Source organism: Lissotriton vulgaris, unplaced genomic scaffold (assembly GCF_964263255.1).
Source record: "Lissotriton vulgaris unplaced genomic scaffold, aLisVul1.2 SCAFFOLD_2433, whole genome shotgun sequence".
Classification (NCBI taxonomy): domain Eukaryota; kingdom Metazoa; phylum Chordata; class Amphibia; order Caudata; family Salamandridae; genus Lissotriton; species Lissotriton vulgaris.
In genome coordinates this window covers 128995-147329 of record NW_028253262.1, presented here as the reverse complement: position 1 = coordinate 147329, position 18335 = coordinate 128995, and positions in this window count along the sequence as shown.

The window sequence follows — 18335 nt, the reverse complement described above, 5'->3', positions numbered from 1 at the left end:
ACCATGGTGCATGCTGGGACTTGTAGTCCTGGTTCCATTTAAGTGTATTACTTGAATTATATTTGGAGATATTATTGATGCAAATCCTGGACCAGGATCTGTTGTCCCGGATGGCACTGAGTCCCCTCGTGACCTCTTACCTTGTACTCCACAGCCGCCTCCTGTGAGGGCATGAGTGTGTGAGACCTGTGTGCTGCTGAGAGACTGCACACCACGCAGATGGGCTTCAGGTCCTCCTTACAGAAGACTTTCAGGGGCTCCTGGTGGTCCTGGCACAGTTTCTGCTCCCTGGGTCTCTCTGGTGGCTCAGCAAGCTGTCTCACCAGCTCTACTACGTTCATCAGATGCCTGTTGGGTCGGAGGTTCCCCTGGGCACAGACTGCTCTGCACTGGGGGCTGGGGGCGTCGGGTCCTGCTTCACTCCAGCACACTGTGACGCAGGCACGGCAGAAGTTGTGTCCACAATCCGTGGTCACTGGATCTTCATAAAACTTCTGGCAGATGGGGCAGGTGGCTTCATCAATCAGACTCTGCAGAGGGTTTGGGCCGCCATCCTGACCACAGAAGGTGAGAATGAAGGGCGGTTTCACTTTACTTGAGTGTCTAACAGAAGGTGGGGCTGGAGCTCTGAAGTCACTAGATGTGGTTCTGCTGCATTCCATCTGTACCTTGGCCTCACGTGCCTTCTCCAATGCACGTTACACACTGAGACAGCTCTCTCTGGGGTTGATTCATCAATGCGTTGTGCCCGTGCAAAGTCACCTTAAGTGGTGCAAACTGACAGAAAGTATTGATTACTTTCCAGCGCAAGTCTTTGCATTGTGCTGGAAAGTTGTCTAAAAGTAACCGAATGTAGAGGCTTATTTATGAGAGCCCTGTGTAACTTTTGCACCTGCATGACGCAGGGCTCTCATAAAGATTTATGAAGCCACGCAAAGCTACCCCGCATGACTTTGAGTGCCTCATAGAGCTTGAGTAAGGCGAAGCAGCGTAGATCACGGTGTCGTCTTACTCTGCGCTCAGGAGGCGTTGTATGGGCGTTGCGGTGGGTGTTCCCACCAACACCCCTGGATGTTGACGGTGCCTCAGATTTACCGAAACATGGAAACTAGGGAAGCGCCAAATTCAATCGCCTCATGAGGTGAGGAGTAACGAGGAGAAATAATGTATTGGTCCTTGTTCTTTCCTCTTTATATGTGCGCTGCGTTCTCCATTCTGCAGCGCACATCGAAAGAGGGAAACGCCGCATAGGATTGTTTTGTGCAAGAAGGTGTTCCTCCCTGCACAAAAACAATTCTGCTTGCAACAAAGGACCTTCTCGCACCAGGGTTCAAGGGTGCCAACATGGGCGCTAGGCTGCTGAATTTGCACCAGTGAAGGCAGAAAACACAGAAATGCACAGTATTCCTACATTGGTGTAGGGCAGCACAGCAAGGTGCTTTCCTGTGCTGCCATACACCAAAATGCCATAAATGAGACCTGAATTGAATTGAATTGAAAAATAATTTGTATTGCGCAGAACAATAACCCGCAGGTATCAAGGCGCCTAGCAAAAGGTCAGGAAAGACCAGGAAAAAAGAAACATTAAGACCTTAGACATATGCTTGCTTGAAGAAAAGGGTTTTTAAGGCAGTGCGAAAGTTCTGTAGGGACGGGAGAGATCTCAGATCCAAAGGAAGTTTGTTCCACCACTTAGGAGCAAGGGTGGAGAAGGCTCTGCCGCCCCACTTGGCTCTTCGTACACGGGGGGCTGCTAAAAGCAGTTTCCCAGAGGAACGCAGGTTTCTTCGGGGGACATAGTGGGAGATAATGGATCCTATTCCAGTGTCGCTCTTTTTGGCAATGGCTCTGTAGGTCATACACAGGACCTTAAACCGGATACGCTGTTCTACCGGCAGCCAGTGCAGTGTTTTCCTGGCTGCAGTGGCTGAAGAGCGTCTGGGAGTGTCCAGGACAAATCTGGCTATGGCGTTTTGGACTACCTGTAAGCGCTGCAGCTGTCCTTTATTAAGTCCAGCATACAGCGCGTTACAATAGTCCAAACGCGAGCCGATAAGAGCAACAGCTATTTGTTTTCTTGCCTGGAGGGAAAGATATTTCCTGACCCTACGTAGAGTGTGAATCAGGCCCCAACAGGTGGAAACAGTTCTGCTCACCTGGCTGCCTAGGTCAAGGGCAGGATCTATTAACACCCCGAGATTTTTAGCAGAGGATGTGGGGGAAGGGCAAGTACCAAGGGAGTCAGGCCACCAATTGGCTGACCAGATGTTTTCTTTCCCCCCAAACACCATCACCTCCGTTTTCTCCCCATTCAGTTTCAGAGAGTTCTGGATCATCCATTTACCAACCGCCTCCATGCAAGATCTAAATTTGGAGGCGATTAGTTCATCTGAATGGGGTAGAGAGACGAGGATTTGAGTGTCGTCTGCGTACGAGACTACCTCCATCCCGAATGATCTTATTAATTTGGCTAGTGGGGTAACATAGATATTAAAGAGGGTCGGGCTAAGTGCTGACCCTTGAGGAACCCCACATAGCACAGGACGGGATGGAGATAGAAACTCCCCAAGCTTGACTCTTTGTTCCCTCCCCATGAGGAAGGAGGTCAAGAGATCCAGAGCTGCGTTCTTCACCCCCACCCCCCTCAGCCGTGATGTAAGTACCGAGGGGGTGAGGGTGTCGAAAGCCGCAGTTAGATCTAGCAGGACCAGGAGAGATGTCTGGCCCTCATCTACTGATGTACGGATCTTGTCAAGTACGATGGTGAGGGCAGACTCGGTACTAAATTCTTTCCTGAATCCATGCTGGGAGGAGTCTAAGCATCCAGAGCTTTCGACAAAGGCAGCAAGATGTTTGTTAAGATGTGTCTCAAGCATCTTAGCAGGAGCAGGGAGCAGGGAGATAGGCCGGAAGTTTTTTAGGACCCCCGGATCCAAAGAGGCCTTTTTCAGCAGGGGTTTCACTACCGCCTTCTTCCACTCTGCAGGGAAAGTACCATCTCTAATGGCAAGATTCATTATCTTCACCAGGGGTGGTAAGAGGGTCTCCCTACACTGTTTGATGACCTTCAGTGGGCAGGTATCCGAAGGTGATCCAGACTTAGTCTTGGCTAACCAGCTGTATTGGGCTGCTGGTATATGGGCGTTCCCATGCTACCAAACACAAGGAGATGATGGACAGTGCACTGAAACTTTTCAGACACCCACCCCAGTCACAGATCTGGGTTGAATCCATCATCATTCTTTAGCTCACTTCACCACTTCAGTTCAGACCCAGCCATATGCAAATCATTCTTGACCCTGTGCCTCATGGGAACAGTCCAGCCCGAACTGCCAAGCCAGGTCTTGCCTGAACCGGAAACAAGCACCCTGGGACCAGTTTCTGGGTAACACCCTTCATCCGCATGCAACCAGCCATAGTTTTTGATTCAAATCCCTACCTGCTAACATTTGTAGACATGATTTTGCACCAAAAGTAACTCCTCAAAGCAGGTGTTAATTTAAAAAAATGTTTTGTATTCCTCCAAACTTCCCAAATGTTGCATGTGTGCTTCACTGTACAGCACACACACGTTTCAAGCGTCTTAAAGTATGCACTGTCACTGTATGTTGTAGTGTAAGGACTTTCTAGTACAAACCCATGCTAGACACCACCCAGACACCTTTGCACTTTGGTGGAAACGTGTGTGGAGTGCTAGGACGCCAAAGTGAGCACCAGCGTGGAGGAAGAGAGAGTAGTGAGATATCTCAGTAGACCCGGCACTGTCTTGCTTTCACCTCATAGCACAACACAGCACAGCAACTTTGGCTGCCGCGATGCGCTACATTTGAGTGTATCACCCATTTGAGCCTCATTACACATTGCACCGCATTAGAGTGATGGATAAAAGAATGCCAAAGCAATAGAAGTTTTATTGCAATGAAATCTCGGAAGTTTCTAATTTATGCTACATGTTGATGGGATATTGGGCATTTGTGACTCAGCCTTACTTCGGCCATCAAACCGTAATTTACAACAAGCGGGGACTATATTTACATCTAAACACCTTAACATCCTAATAAAAGAGGTTCATTGTGCCCTAAACATTACTCATTGAAAGTGAAAATGCAATGGTTTTATGATTGGCAATCTAAAACAGGTGGAGAGCAACTAAAAATATCGTCCTCATTCCCCTCTTCTTACTTCTCTCATTTTCTCACTTTTTCTTCTTTTTTGTATTAAACCCAGTGCCTTACAAATGGTCATTATACATAAATAATATCTGCTACACAATTTATATCTTGTGCATACAATTCTGCAATAAATAACAATATTAAGAACAGCCTTTTTAATATATTTCATAAAGTGCAATGATACCAACACTACCTTTAGCCTGGAGTATTACCACTCTTGAATGAAAACCATGGGTCCTCCCTTCCTTTATTATTAAAAGGATATTTAACGTTAATAAATAGTTGTTATGGTTTCATACAAACCGACCCAGTTGGTCTCCTGCATGGTCCATATTATCTTTCCAATCTATAATAGGGGGCCAGATCTTTACCCAGCTTCCTGGCGCGTCTACCCATACATTCATAGAGGGGCGTCTCTTGCTTATATACAGCAGGCAGCCGAGCTAACCAGGCCTGAAACGGGGGGGGCGGGGGAGGGGATCCGGGTCCTTCCACCTGGCTGCGATTAGTATCCTAGCATCAGCTACTGAGGCAAATATAAAATAAGTCTGTGTTGTGTGAAGACCAGTATTATTATCATACCCCAGAATCAAAAGAGTTGGTCTAAGTTCGATCCAAACAGTAGTTCCCAAAATAGCTCCATCCCGCTTTTTAAGGGTATTAGCCTAACGCAATCATAAAACATGTGGATCAGGGTAGCTGGGCCTTCCAAACATCTAGGGCCCTTATCATCTGTTATTTTTCCCCATTCAAAGAGTTTAGCTGGTGTAAAATATAGATTAAATAATGTTTTAAAATGTTGTGACTTCAGGCTCAGTGATAGGAATATGTTTGCGGCCAGTGCTAAAGCATTATCTACATCGACATCCGGGTCACCAAGCTTCCTGGCCCAGCTTGCCTCAGTGTTTTCAAGGTCATCCGGGAGGATTTCTGAAATAATACTTTCTGTTATCTTCAATTTTACAATCATCACGGATGATTGCCTCCATCAAAGATATTTTATCAGTGTTTATAACCTCCTTGGTGTTATTTCAAAACTCCCTGATTTGCATATATTTAAAACACTGAGTTTCCGGGATACTACATTTTTTCTGTAAAGTGGTGAAAGGAAGAAGCTGGCCTAGGTGGAGTCTGTTCCCTATTGCTATCAGACCAAGAAGCGCCTATTGTCTGCCCATTACAGTACAGAACAGCATAGGAAAAACAGAGGAGCGCCACAGGGGAGTATATCTGCTATACTTAGGGAAAGTAATAACTTTATATATGGTACTCCATATCTTCCATGCACAAAATACAACCTTAAAGCGTACTTTTTTTAATAACTTGGCTCCAGTTGCCGCAGCAATAGCCCACCAGCCCTTCTTCCCAAAACAAGTTCCTATATTGTTGGGAGTCTGTTGTGGCTCAGCTGATCCGTCCCTTCCTTATTTTCCAACAGGAGTAAGATACGCATCTGTTGTATAATATCCACCCAGTAGTATATTTTAATATTAGGTATGTCAGCACCGCCCGCCTCTGCGGGAGAGAAAGCTAGTTTATTGAGCGCCTCACCTTACCATACTGCCAGATAAAGTTAATAATTATAGCATCCAGGGTCTTCAATATTATTTTGTCAATAACCATTGGTAGTGATCGAAAGAGATATAAAACCTTAGGCAGCATAGTCATTTTTAGAACATTAATCCTGCCAATAATTGATAAGTACAAAAAACAATTTGATGGACAGAATGTAGATCAATGTCTTACATTCACCCCAGTACAAGGATCTGGGCCTAAATCCATCGTTTTTTGCACTCCACACCACCCTGGGTCAGATAATGGCTTTATGCAAATCAGCTCTGACCCTGTGCCCCATGGGAACAGTCCAGTCCGAACTACAACAGCCATATCTTTCCCAGACCGGAATCAAGCATCCGAGGACCGGACCGGTTTCGAGGTAACACCTCTCAGCAGCCCGGCTAGCTTGACTCCAGTGGTGTGGAGGCTCTGGGACCCACGTCTGAGCTACCCCAGTACACTCAGGGAGAAAATTACAAAAAACAATTTGATGGACAGAATGTAGATCAATGTCTTACATTCACCCCAGTACAAGGATCTGGGCCTAAATCCATCGTTTTTTGCACTCCACACCACCCTGGGTCAGATAATGGCTTTATGCAAATCAGCTCTGACCCTGTGCCCCATGGGAACAGTCCAGTCCGAACTACAACAGCCATATCTTTCCCAGACCGGAATCAAGCATCCGAGGACCGGACCGGTTTCGAGGTAACACCTCTCATCAGCCCGGCTAGCTTGACTCCAGTGGTGTGGAGGCTCTGGGACCCACGTCTGAGCTACCCCAGTACACTCAGGGAGAAAATTGCAAAAAACAATTTGATGGACAGAATGTAGATCAATGTCTTACATTCACCCCAGTACAAGGATCTGGGCCTAAATCCATCGTTTTTTGCACTCCACACCACCCTGGGTCAGATAATGGCTTTATGCAAATCAGCTCTGACCCTGTGCCCCATGGGAACAGTCCAGTCCGAACTACAACAGCCATATCTTTCCCAGACCGGAATCAAGCATCCGAGGACCGGACCGGTTTCGAGGTAACACCTCTCATCAGCCCGGCTAGCTTGACTCCAGTGGTGTGGAGGCTCTGGGACCCACGTCTGAGCTACCCCAGTACACTCAGGGAGAAAATTACAAAAAACAATTTGATGGACAGAATGTAGATCAATGTCTTACATTCACCCAAGTACAAGGATCTGGGCCTAAATCCATCGTTTTTTGCACTCCACACCACCCTGGGTCAGATAATGGCTTTATGCAAATCAGCTCTGACCCTGTGCCCCATGGGAACAGTCCAGTCCGAACTACAACAGCCATATCTTTCCCAGACCGGAATCAAGCATCCGAGGACCGGACCAGTTTCGAGGTAACACCTCTCATCAGCCCGGCTAGCTTGACTCCAGTGGTGTGGAGGCTCTGGGACCCACGTCTGAGCTACCCCAGTACACTCAGGGAGAAAATTACAAAAAACTATTTGATGGACAGAATGTAGATCAATGTCTTACATTCACCCCAGTACAAGGATCTGGGCCTAAATCCATCGTTTTTTGCACTCCACACCACCCTGGGTCAGATAATGGCTTTATGCAAATCAGCTCTGACCCTGTGCCCCATGGGAACAGTCCAGTCCAAACTACAACAGCCATATCTTTCCCAGACCGGAATCAAGCATCCGAGGACCGGACCGGTTTCGAGGTAACACCTCTCATCAACCCGGCTAGCTTGACTCCAGTGGTGTGGAGGCTCTGGGACCCACGTCTGAGCTACCCCAGTACACTCAGGGAGAAAATTACAAAAAACTATTTGATGGACAGAATGTAGATCAATGTCTTACATTCACCCCAGTACAAGGATCTGGGCCTAAATCCATCGTTTTTTGCACTCCACACCACCCTGGGTCAGATAATGGCTTTATGCAAATCAGCTCTGACCCTGTGCCCCATGGGAACAGTCCAGTCTGAACTACAACAGCCATATCTTTCCCAGACCGGAATCAAGCATCCGAGGACCGGACCGGTTTCGAGGTAACACCTCTCATCAGCCCGGCTAGCTTGACTCCAGTGGTGTGGAGGCTCTGGGACCCACGTCTGAGCTACCCCAGTACACTAGTGAAGTAGTGTGGCTCACTGGTTAGAGGCGGCAGACCCGAGAGCAGAGGACGGCCCGGGACCAGGGTTCGATTCCCGACGCGGCAGGTTTCTGGACCAGGGTCAGCGGATTCGATAATTCTCTCGCCTTGGTGCCCACTCTGATCAGCGATCACACTCGGCAACTCTGGGCATTAGCTTGCCTCATCTTCACTAACGGCCCCACCAGACCGCCGGGGATGCCTGGTCTCACCCTGGAGATACCCATTAAGGGACCATCTCTCAGGGAAGCCAGGAAGGGTTTCGCAGCGGTCGAAGCGCCTTGGGACCCTACGGGTATGTAGTGCGCTATATAAATGCCTATACATTTACATTTACATTTACATTTCAGGGAGAAAATTACAAAAAACAATTTGATGGACAGAATGTAGATCAATGTCTTACATTCACCCCAGTACAAGGATCTGGGCCTAAATCCATCGTTTTTGCACTCCACACCACCCTGGGTCAGATAATGGCTTTATGCAAATCAGCTCTGACCCTGTGCCCCATGGGAACAGTCCAGTCCGAACTACAACAGCCATATCTTTCCCAGACCGGAATCAAGCATCCGAGAACCGGACCGGTTTCGAGGTAACACCTCTCATCAGCCCGGCTAGCTTGACTCCAGTGGTGTGGAGGCTCTGGGACCCACGTCTGAGCTACCCCAGTACACTCAGGGAGAAAATTACAAAAAACAATTTGATGGACAGAATGTAGATCAATGTCTTACATTCACCCCAGTACAAGGATCTGGGCCTAAATCCATCGTTTTTTGCACTCCACACCACCCTGGGTCAGATAATGGCTTTATGCAAATCAGCTCTGACCCTGTGCCCCATGGGAACAGTCCAGTCCGAACTACAACAGCCATATCTTTCCCAGACCGGAATCAAGCATCCGAGGACCGGACCGGTTTCGAGGTAACACCTCTCATTAGCCCGGCTAGCTTGACTCCAGTGGTGTGGAGGCTCTGGGACCCACGTCTGAGCTACCCCAGTACACTCAGGGAGAAAATTACAAAAAACAATTTGATGGAAAGAATGTAGATCAATGTCTTACATTCACCCCAGTACAAGGATCTGGGCATGATTCCATCGTTTTTTGCACTCCACACCACCCTGGGTCAGATAATGGCTTTATGCAAATCAGCTCTGACCCTGTACCCCATGGGAACAGTCCAGTCCGAACTACAACAGCCATATCTTTCCCAGACCGGAATCAAGCATCCGAGGACCGGACCGGTTTCAAGGTAACACCTCTCATCAGCCCGGCTAGCTTGACTCCAGTGGTGTGGAGGCTCTGGGACCCACGTCTGAGCTACCCCAGTACACTCAGGGAGAAAATTACAAAAAACAATTTGATGGACAGAATGTAGATCAGTGTCTTACATTCACCCCAGTACAAGGATCTGGGCCTAAATCCATCGTTTTTTGCACTCCACACTACCCTGGGTCAGATAATGGCTTTATGCAAATCAGCTCTGACCCTGTGCCCCATGGGAACAGTCCAGTCCGAACTACAACAGCCATATCTTTCCCAGACCGGAATCAAGCATCCGAGGACCGGACCGGTTTCGAGGTTTTTGCAATAATTGATAAGTGCCACCCATTTACACGTCGTAGGTCAGCTGACATTTTCTCCAATAGAGGGTCAAAATATATTTTTGCTATCGTATTAACTTTGGGGTTGATGAAGACTCCAAGATGCACGGCTGAATTGACACATTGAGGGTCTTGAAAGGTAAGTTTATCTGTACAGATAATCCCTGTTTTGCTTTTGTTCAGAGAATACCCTGAGATTTTACCAAAATCTTCAGCCATAACTCCTATTTCCCTGATTGCTCCTTTGGGGTCAATGGTAACAACAGCGATGTCGTCACCATATGCGAGAACCTTGGTCTCATACCCTTTGTTGATTATAGGGCTTATCCCATGGTTATTTATAATCCTTTCAATCAGAGGGTGTATATAGAGTGCAACTAGGATGACGGAACACCGACACGCCTGCCTAGTCAACTTGGCGACCCTTGTGGCATCTGATTCCTCTCCCATTATTAAAGCTGTGCCTATTGCGAGGAGTACATGACTTTGAAAGCAGTAATTATTCAGGGACCAAACGCCCTTAATGCTAGAATCCCCCATAGGAACCTCCAATCCACCCATTCCATGGCCTTCTCAGCATCGAGTAGGGCCAAAGCCATCCATCCACCTTTCCTGGCTGCGCTGTCAAACAGAGTTGTCGCCCACCGTATATGGTTCGTAGTCCCCCTGCTGGTAAAAACCAAAGTTGACATGGTGATATTAGATGGGCTATGACCATACCTAGCCGAGTTGCCAAGATTTTTGAGTAGATTTTGGCATCTGTATTTATCAGTGGGATTGGCCTATACTAGGCTGGATTGTCTGTGTCTTTACCTTTCTTGAGGATTATCACATATCGGTACCCTTCCACGATTCTCGGGGGATCCCACTATATTGCACCCTCAAAAACAGATCCAAAAGAATGGGGTCCAATTGGGGTTGGAGTATTTTATAAACTTCTATAGGTATTTCATCAGGCCCGGCAGCTTTCCCCGAAGACAGATGTTGCATGGCTCCCATGACCTCTTCTAATGCTATTTCTGCCTGTAATTCAGCTCTAGCGGATTGGTCTAGAGCCCCCGAGATCCCCTTCTGAAATAATATGAGCGATAGCTGAAGGTTGCCCATCATCCCCTTTGTATGGATCCTGAAATATCCAAAGTATATCACTGGCCTCTGTATAAGCTCTTTGTTCCTTCTGTATCGCGGCTATCCTACTTCTGTCTTCCCTTTGCCTTATACGTAGCGCTAGTACTCTACCAACTGACTCTTCAAATTCATATGCTTCGGTTCTATGTGTTTGACATTCAACAGCCATTCTTCGATTTATCAAACTATTAATTTCTGGCTTCAAAGTGATGATCTAAAGTTGGGTTCAAGCCGCCCTCTGCCCCTGTGATATACGCAGCACAGGTTCTTGCTCTGTCTCTGACAATTCCTTCAGTAGTCTTTCTTTTTCAGCCTGGAGTTGTCTCCTTTCCTGGGTGACAAAACTAATAATTTCCCCCCTTTGCCTTGAAGGTGTCCCATACTATGGCACACGAAGCACTATATCTGTTAACATAGTAGAACCATTCTAACCAGTTCCTGATATGTTCGACAAACGTAGTTTTTTGCAGTTAACTTTCTATCAAAAGTCCACCTCCTAGGTTGTTTGACAGTTACTTGCACTTCAACTTCCAAAACATTTTCTCAGTGTAGATTATTTCCTAAATTTCTACACTCCTGATTCTTTCTCTCATTGTCTGTCTCACCCCTATAGTGATTCTTTTCTAGAGTCTGGTTCTCTTCTTATTATATTCTCTTTTTCTTCCTTTCCTCTGTAGTGATTCATTCCCAGACCTCGTATTCTTTTGACATTCTTTCTGTCATTTGCTGCCTATTACCCACTGGAGATTAGTTTTTTGAGTCCTCAATCTCCTCCTATTGTTTTCTTGGTGTGTTGATTTCCACTGTATTGATTCTTCCCCAGAGCTCTCATTCTTCTCTGATTCTTTCTTGAATTGGCTCCCTCTCCTCTATAGTGATTCTTTCATAGACTCCTCATTCTCCTCTGATTCTTTCTCTAATTGTCTCCCTCTCCTCTGTATTGATTCTTCCCCAGAGCTCTCATTCTCCTCTGATTCTTTCTCGAATTGGCTCCCTCTCCTCTATAGTGATTCTTTCATAGACTCCTCATTCTCCTCTGATTCTTTCTCTAATTGTCTCCCTCTCCTCTGTATTGATTCTTCCCCAGAGCTCTCATTCTCCTCTGATTCTTTCTCGAATTGGCTCCCTCTCCTCTATAGTGATTCTTTCATAGACTCCTCATTCTCCTCTGATTCTTTCTCTAATTGTCTCCCTCTCCTCTGTATTGATTCTTCCCCAGAGCTCTCATTCTCCTCTGATTCTTTCTCGAATTGGCTCCCTCTCCTCTATAGTGATTCTTTCATAGACTCCTCATTCTCCTCTGATTCTTTCTCTAATTGTCTCCCTCTCCTCTGTATTGATTCTTCCCCAGAGCTCTCATTCTCCTCTGATTCTTTCTCGAATTGGCTCCCTCTCCTCTATAGTGATTCTTTCATAGACTCCTCATTCTCCTCTGATTCTTTCTCTAATTGTCTCATTTTTCTCTGTAGTGATTATTTCCTAGAGCTCTCATTCTCCTCTGATTCTCTGCCATTGGCTCCCTCCCCTCTGGAGTGCTTCTTTCCTAAAGCTACCATTCTCCTCTGATTCTATCTCTAATTGCCCCCTCTCTTCTGTAGTGATTCTTCCCCAGAGCTCTCATTCTCCTCTGATTCTTTCTCTAATTGTCTCCTTTTCCTCTGTAGTGATTCTAATCCTAATTCTCGTCTTTTCTTTCTTTATTTTATTTAATTTATAAAGTTTTGTATAGCGTGAACATGACCCTGTTGGGTATCAGAGCACTCTTTATGAGGGGAAGGTAGGGTGTAATTAAACAACTAACATGTCCACCTACACGAATGAAGTAAAATGCCAATGAGGCTACATAAATTACTACACTTGTTCTCAAAGGTAGTCAGCAAAGAAAAGGTCAAGCATCGTAAAAGAGTCACAGGTATGGTTACAAACAATAAACACAAAGGTGATACGTTAGGGTAAAAACTTTTTCTTTAGAAATTATTTTGCTTCTTTTTTGACGGAAGGGGTGGATGAAATTAGGCGGACATCTGGTGGCAGAGAGTTCCCTATCTTAGATGCGACCCCCGGGAAATCTCTGTATCCACTTTTCTTTTCATGGAAACATTGTGGTTTCAGTAGCAGGGATCTCGCACTTAGCAATGGTCTGCAAACCCCTGATATTTCTAGTTTTTGAGCCAAATATCTGGGGTAATTGAAATGTAGGGCTTTATGTGCCATGCATGCTATCTTTAGTTGAATTCTTGATTCATGAAGGAGCCAATTGAGGGATTTTAGAGTAGGGGAGATGTGTTTGGTTCTTTTTGTTCTGGAGACAAGTCTGGCAGCCGCATTGAGGGAAGCTTTTAGAGGGGCCAGTTGTATCTAGGTAGGCTGCATAGAGTGGCACTACTGTAGTCCAATCTGGGCAAAACAGGTTCTCATGTTTGAGGTCCTCCTGTGAGAGAAAAGGTTTAAGTTTCCGCGGAATGTTCATCTGATTATTTGCTCCTTTGTTGACCATACTGATGTGATCTTGCATATTCAAGTGTTTATCTGATGTAATTCCCAAAGATCTACCAGAGTCTATGATGTAAGCAGAACAGTTAGGAATTCCATTTTGGTGGCGCTGAGCTTGACATGATTGTCGGTGAGCCAAAGATGAGTGTTTTGTAGACTAGATTTGAGGGACATGATGTCATCTGGGGAAGAGATTTTGAGATACAATCACGTGTCATCTGCATACATGTGATAAAGAATGTTAGCAGATTTTAAAGAATCTGCTAGTAGTTCCAAGAATAGATTGAAGAGAATGGGTAAGAGGGCGGATCCCTGTGGAACTGCGGAAGGCTTTGACAGGGATTGATTCAAGTTGACTCCTTGGAATCTGTTGTGGAGGATTGGAGTAAACCCTTGCAGTACGACCTCTGGTAAGCCCATCCTTCGTTCCAGTAGGATCAATAGACTGTTGTGTTTAACCACGTCAAAGGCAGGGGATAAGTCAAGTAGTATCAGAAAGCATGATTCATTTACATCCGACATTTTTAACATGTCATCCATCACATGAGTGAGTGCTGATTCAGTGATGTAACCATGATGGAAGCCTGACTACTGTCTGTCGAGGAGTTGGAAATTGTCTTTGTGGTTACAGAGGTGGATCTGGACACATTTTTCAAGGAGTTTTGTCAAGAGGGGGGATGTTGGAGATAGGTTGGTAGTTGTTAGGATCTGAACAATCTGTGTTAGTTTTTTTTAAGTGGGGGTTACCTGTTCTACTTTGAGACAGTCAGGGTTGGTCCCGTGAAGTAGTGAGGCATTTACATTCTTAGACCATAAGGAGAGAATAATGGCTTTAATTTCTTAGAAGATAGTTGGAGGTAGAGGGTCAATAAAGTGATTAGATGGGTTTAAGGATGAAAGGATGTTGTGGATATCACTATCATTAATTGATGTGAAAGTGTGCCAGGAGGCATTGTTTTTGGGGACCTGTCTGGATGAATCGCTCCATTCACCAGGCTGGGTGGAGTATTAAAAGATGAGTGGGGCAGCTGGGAGTAGTTCTTTTGCTGATTGAAGTTCATTCTCAAAATTTGTGGTTTTCTCCGTGAAGAAGGAAGCCAATTCTTCACAGTTTGAGAGAGGGATGGCTCCCGTGTCAAGCGGATTTGATACACAATTCCAGGCCCACACCTGTCCATCTTCTGTACCATCCCCCAGGCAACTCCTCTAAATTCGGGGTCCACCTTTCCAACTTAATTGCTCAATGCTCTCTAGGTAACTCTAACAACATAATCCTGGGTGACCTCGACCTTAGATGGAACGAAACACAAAACCCGCTCATTCAAACCCTAAACAACCTAAAACTAGAAACAATCTGACCCAACACTGCCTAGAAGAAACTCATCATAGAGGAGCAATCCTCGACATAATTATCACCGGAAACAACGCAATCTCTGTTGCCCACATCCTCCCGGTAGACTGGTCTGATCACCACATAGTTCTTTTCCATATTAACAAAGTAGAACAAACTCACCACTCCAAGCTAGACCCTCCCAAATGGGTCAGAAACACAGCTCAGATCCCTCGAGTTGACCTGCAAGAAAAAAGCAGCTTGCTCCTCCCTAACACCACTGATCACCTCTCAACCACTGAACTCACCTCTCTTTACCACTCCAATCTGACGCTCACCCTGGACCACCTTGCCTCCTTGAAACAAAAAAGAAAAACTGAATTACTCCCTCCAGATCATGGTTCACCACCAATATCAATGAAGAAAGAAGACAGCTAAGAACTGCAGAAAGAATCTGGAGAGACAATCCCTCCGTCCTCCATCGTGATCAACTCCTAGAAATCCACAGGTGGTACAAAAAACACATTAAAAACAAAAAGACAGTTTTCTTCTGCTCTGCTCTAGAGACTGCAAGAAACCGACCCAAAGAGCTTTTCAATATCATCAGAAACCAAACCTCAAAGCCAGTGACATCCTCAAAACAGGCATCCAAAGAACGTTGCTACAACTTCGTCAACTTTTTCAATGAAAACATTGCCAAGATAGATCTCTTGCTTGGCTCAAAGCTCTTTCCCTCCATCGAGAACATAGCTTCTAAAAACCATGATAGTGACAGCTCTATTCCCCCAAAATACTGGTCCTCCTTCATTCCCATCCAGGAAGAAGCGATAGATAAATTAATCTCCAATGCTAAACCCTCATCACACGCCCTCCATCAGCTTCCCCCGCACCTGGCCAAAGACCTAAAGCTTGTCCTAGCCCCACTATGGTACAAGATCATTAACAGCTCTATGTTCTCTGGATGCGTTCGAGACTGCCTCAAAGTAGTCCAAGTTACGCCTCTGCTGAAAAAGCCAGGACTAGACACCGAGGACCTGAACAACTTCAGACCCGTTTTGAATCTACCTCTCCTATCCAAAATCCTGGAAAGATGGGTACTCCCTCAGCTGACCCAACACCTGGATAATATCAATCTCCTTGACCCCCATCAATCGGGTTTCAGAAAAGGCTGCAGTACCAAATCCACAATCCTTAATGTCATAAATGACATCCTCAAATCACTGGACTCAGATCACTGCTGCCTTCTCATCATTCTAGACTTATCGGCAGTGTTCGATACAGTTGACCACAAATTGCTCATCAAGGTACTGCAAGAAAGGACTGGCCTTCAGAAGACGGTCCTCCACTGGTTCTCTTCCTTTCTCCACAACCGCACCCAAAAAATTAATATTAAAAATTTCGAGTCCGACCTCCACCTGGTCATCAGGGGTGTCCCTCAAGGATCAATGCTATCCCCTCAGCTTTTCAACATTTACATGAAACCCCTCACCTCTCTACTCAGGAAATCCAACATCTCTTTTCACTTATATGCTGACAACACGCAGCTTTATCTGGAAACCACCTCCATTGATGACATCCAGAGACTTAAAGACACGCTCAATTAGGTGCAACTATGGCTCACAAATAATCACCTGAAACTCAACCAAGAGAAAATGGAAATACTCCTCATTTCCAACAAAAACGACAACACCCAAATTGAAGAATGGCTCAAAATCATTGACGCCCTCAACAGTATCCTCGCCCTGGCGGATTCAGTAAAATCTCTAGGCATCACCCTAGACACGAAACTGGACATGAAAAAACATATTTCAAGATCTGCCAAAAGTGCCTTTCTCAACCTGAAACTACTTTACAAAATCAAACCCTTCCTCCCTCCCTAGCACCTTCAACAAGCGACCCAAGCACTGGTACTCTCCAGAACTGACTATGGGATTGCAGCCCTAACCGGGACAGCAATATCACACCTCGCCCCCGTGAAGACAACCTTCAACGCAGCAGTTAGGATGGTCACTGGAACTAGGAAATTCGATCACATCACTCCCGCTATCAGAGAACTTAAATGGTTCCCAATTGAGCTGCAAGACAGCTTCAGAACTGCCTGCCTCACACACAAAGCCCTGCAGACAGGCAAACCTGAATACTTAGCCGCCAAACTCAAAAGGGCTGGCCAGTCCAGAAGCCTCAGGAGCTCCAACACTATGCTACACATCAGAACGACCCCCTTTTTTCCAAAATTCAAGAACCTACTCAGAGTCCTCTTCCTTGAACGATCTTGAGGGTGCCGATAACAACCCGAAAAAAAACATAATTTAGCCGGTTCTCCTTCGCTCCTTAATTTAAAGACCGACGACACCGTCCTGAATCAAGAAACCTTTTTTTTTTAACTCCCATCATGACTGAACAATGAATCCGCTCAGATGCTCGTCTGATCTGTCCTGCACCCTCCTGCCTCCCCTTTTGCCCTTCCCTTCTGTGTGCGCTCGTTACCTGGCCCGAACCCTCATGTAATATCAATTATCTGTACTGTTTATTTGCTCATAAGTGTACATGTTGTGAAGCGCTCTGATACCCTCGGGTCCAGCTAGGGCTATATAAAACTCCTAAAATAAAATAAATAAAACATTGCTTAGTTGTTGTTTGATGATTTCGAATAGTTTTTTGGGTCAATTTCTGTCTTGGTCCAGCTGAGTTCTAAAAAAGTTTCTTATCCTTTTGTTGTATGTGTTCCTCACTTTTTTCAAGCATTTTAGGAGTTCTAAGGAGGCAGAAGATCTCCAAGCTCTTTCAGCTGATTTTAGAATGTGTCCTTCAGAGTTCAAGTTGTTATTGAACCAGGGCTTGGAGACTTTAGTGGATATATCCTTTTGTTGAAGGGGGTGAACGAGTCAATAACTTCCACTATGGTATCATTCTCTTATGATTCTTTCTCTAATTATCTGCCTTTCGTCTGTAGCGATACTTCCCTAGAATTCCCATTCTTATATGACTCTTTCTCAAATTGTCTCCCCCTAATTTGTAGAGATTCATTCCTAGAGTTCCCCTTCTCATCTGACTCTTTCTCTAATTGTCTCCCTCTCCTCTGTAGTGATTCCTTCAGAGACCTCTCATTCTCTTCTGATTCTCTCTCTCATTGGCTCCCTCTGCTCTGTAGTCATAGTGATTATTTCCTCGACTCCTCATTCTCCTCCTACCTCTTTCTGTCATTTTCTCCCTATTACCTGGTACACATTCATTCTTTGAGTCCTTATTCACTGACTATTATTTTTCTCTTTGTCTCCCTTGCCTCTGTAGTGATTGTTTCCTAGAGTTAACATTATCTGATTATTTTTTCTCTCATTGCCATGTTTTTTCTCTGTCTCTGGTCTGTTCATGAATTTTCCTTTTCCTTTCATTTCCCCTCTTATGTTTTCGTCCTCTATCTGCTTACTCCTCTGTTTTTTTCTTTTTTAAGGCTGGCAACGGACAGATTTACTAGCAATGTATTTAACATATACAGAGTACATATAAAGAGTTAGTTGGCTTTAAAGATAACCCTTGATCATACATCAATGGCATATATCTTATTTTCCCTGATTCGGTGGCTTTTCCCCTTATACTCGTGTTTGTCCCACTTCTACAGTTGTTTGATATCACCATCCTTCTTTTTATGAGATGTGTTCTTCAATTGCTGATAGTGGTTAACTATTTTTCATTTTATATGTGTTCATGTCGTGTAACTTTTATAACTCAGTAGGAGTGCACATCTCAACCCTTCCTCTTTCCTCTTCTGTTCATGCATTTTGTTTCTGCCTTACACCCTCCCCTCTCTATCCTAAGAGCCCTTTCTCATCCTCTTTTACATGCTCCTTGCCTCTGCTTTCTCACCTTCCTCTCCTTTGCCACTCCTTCTGTCCATCCCTCTTTCCACCTTTGTATGTGTGGTGCA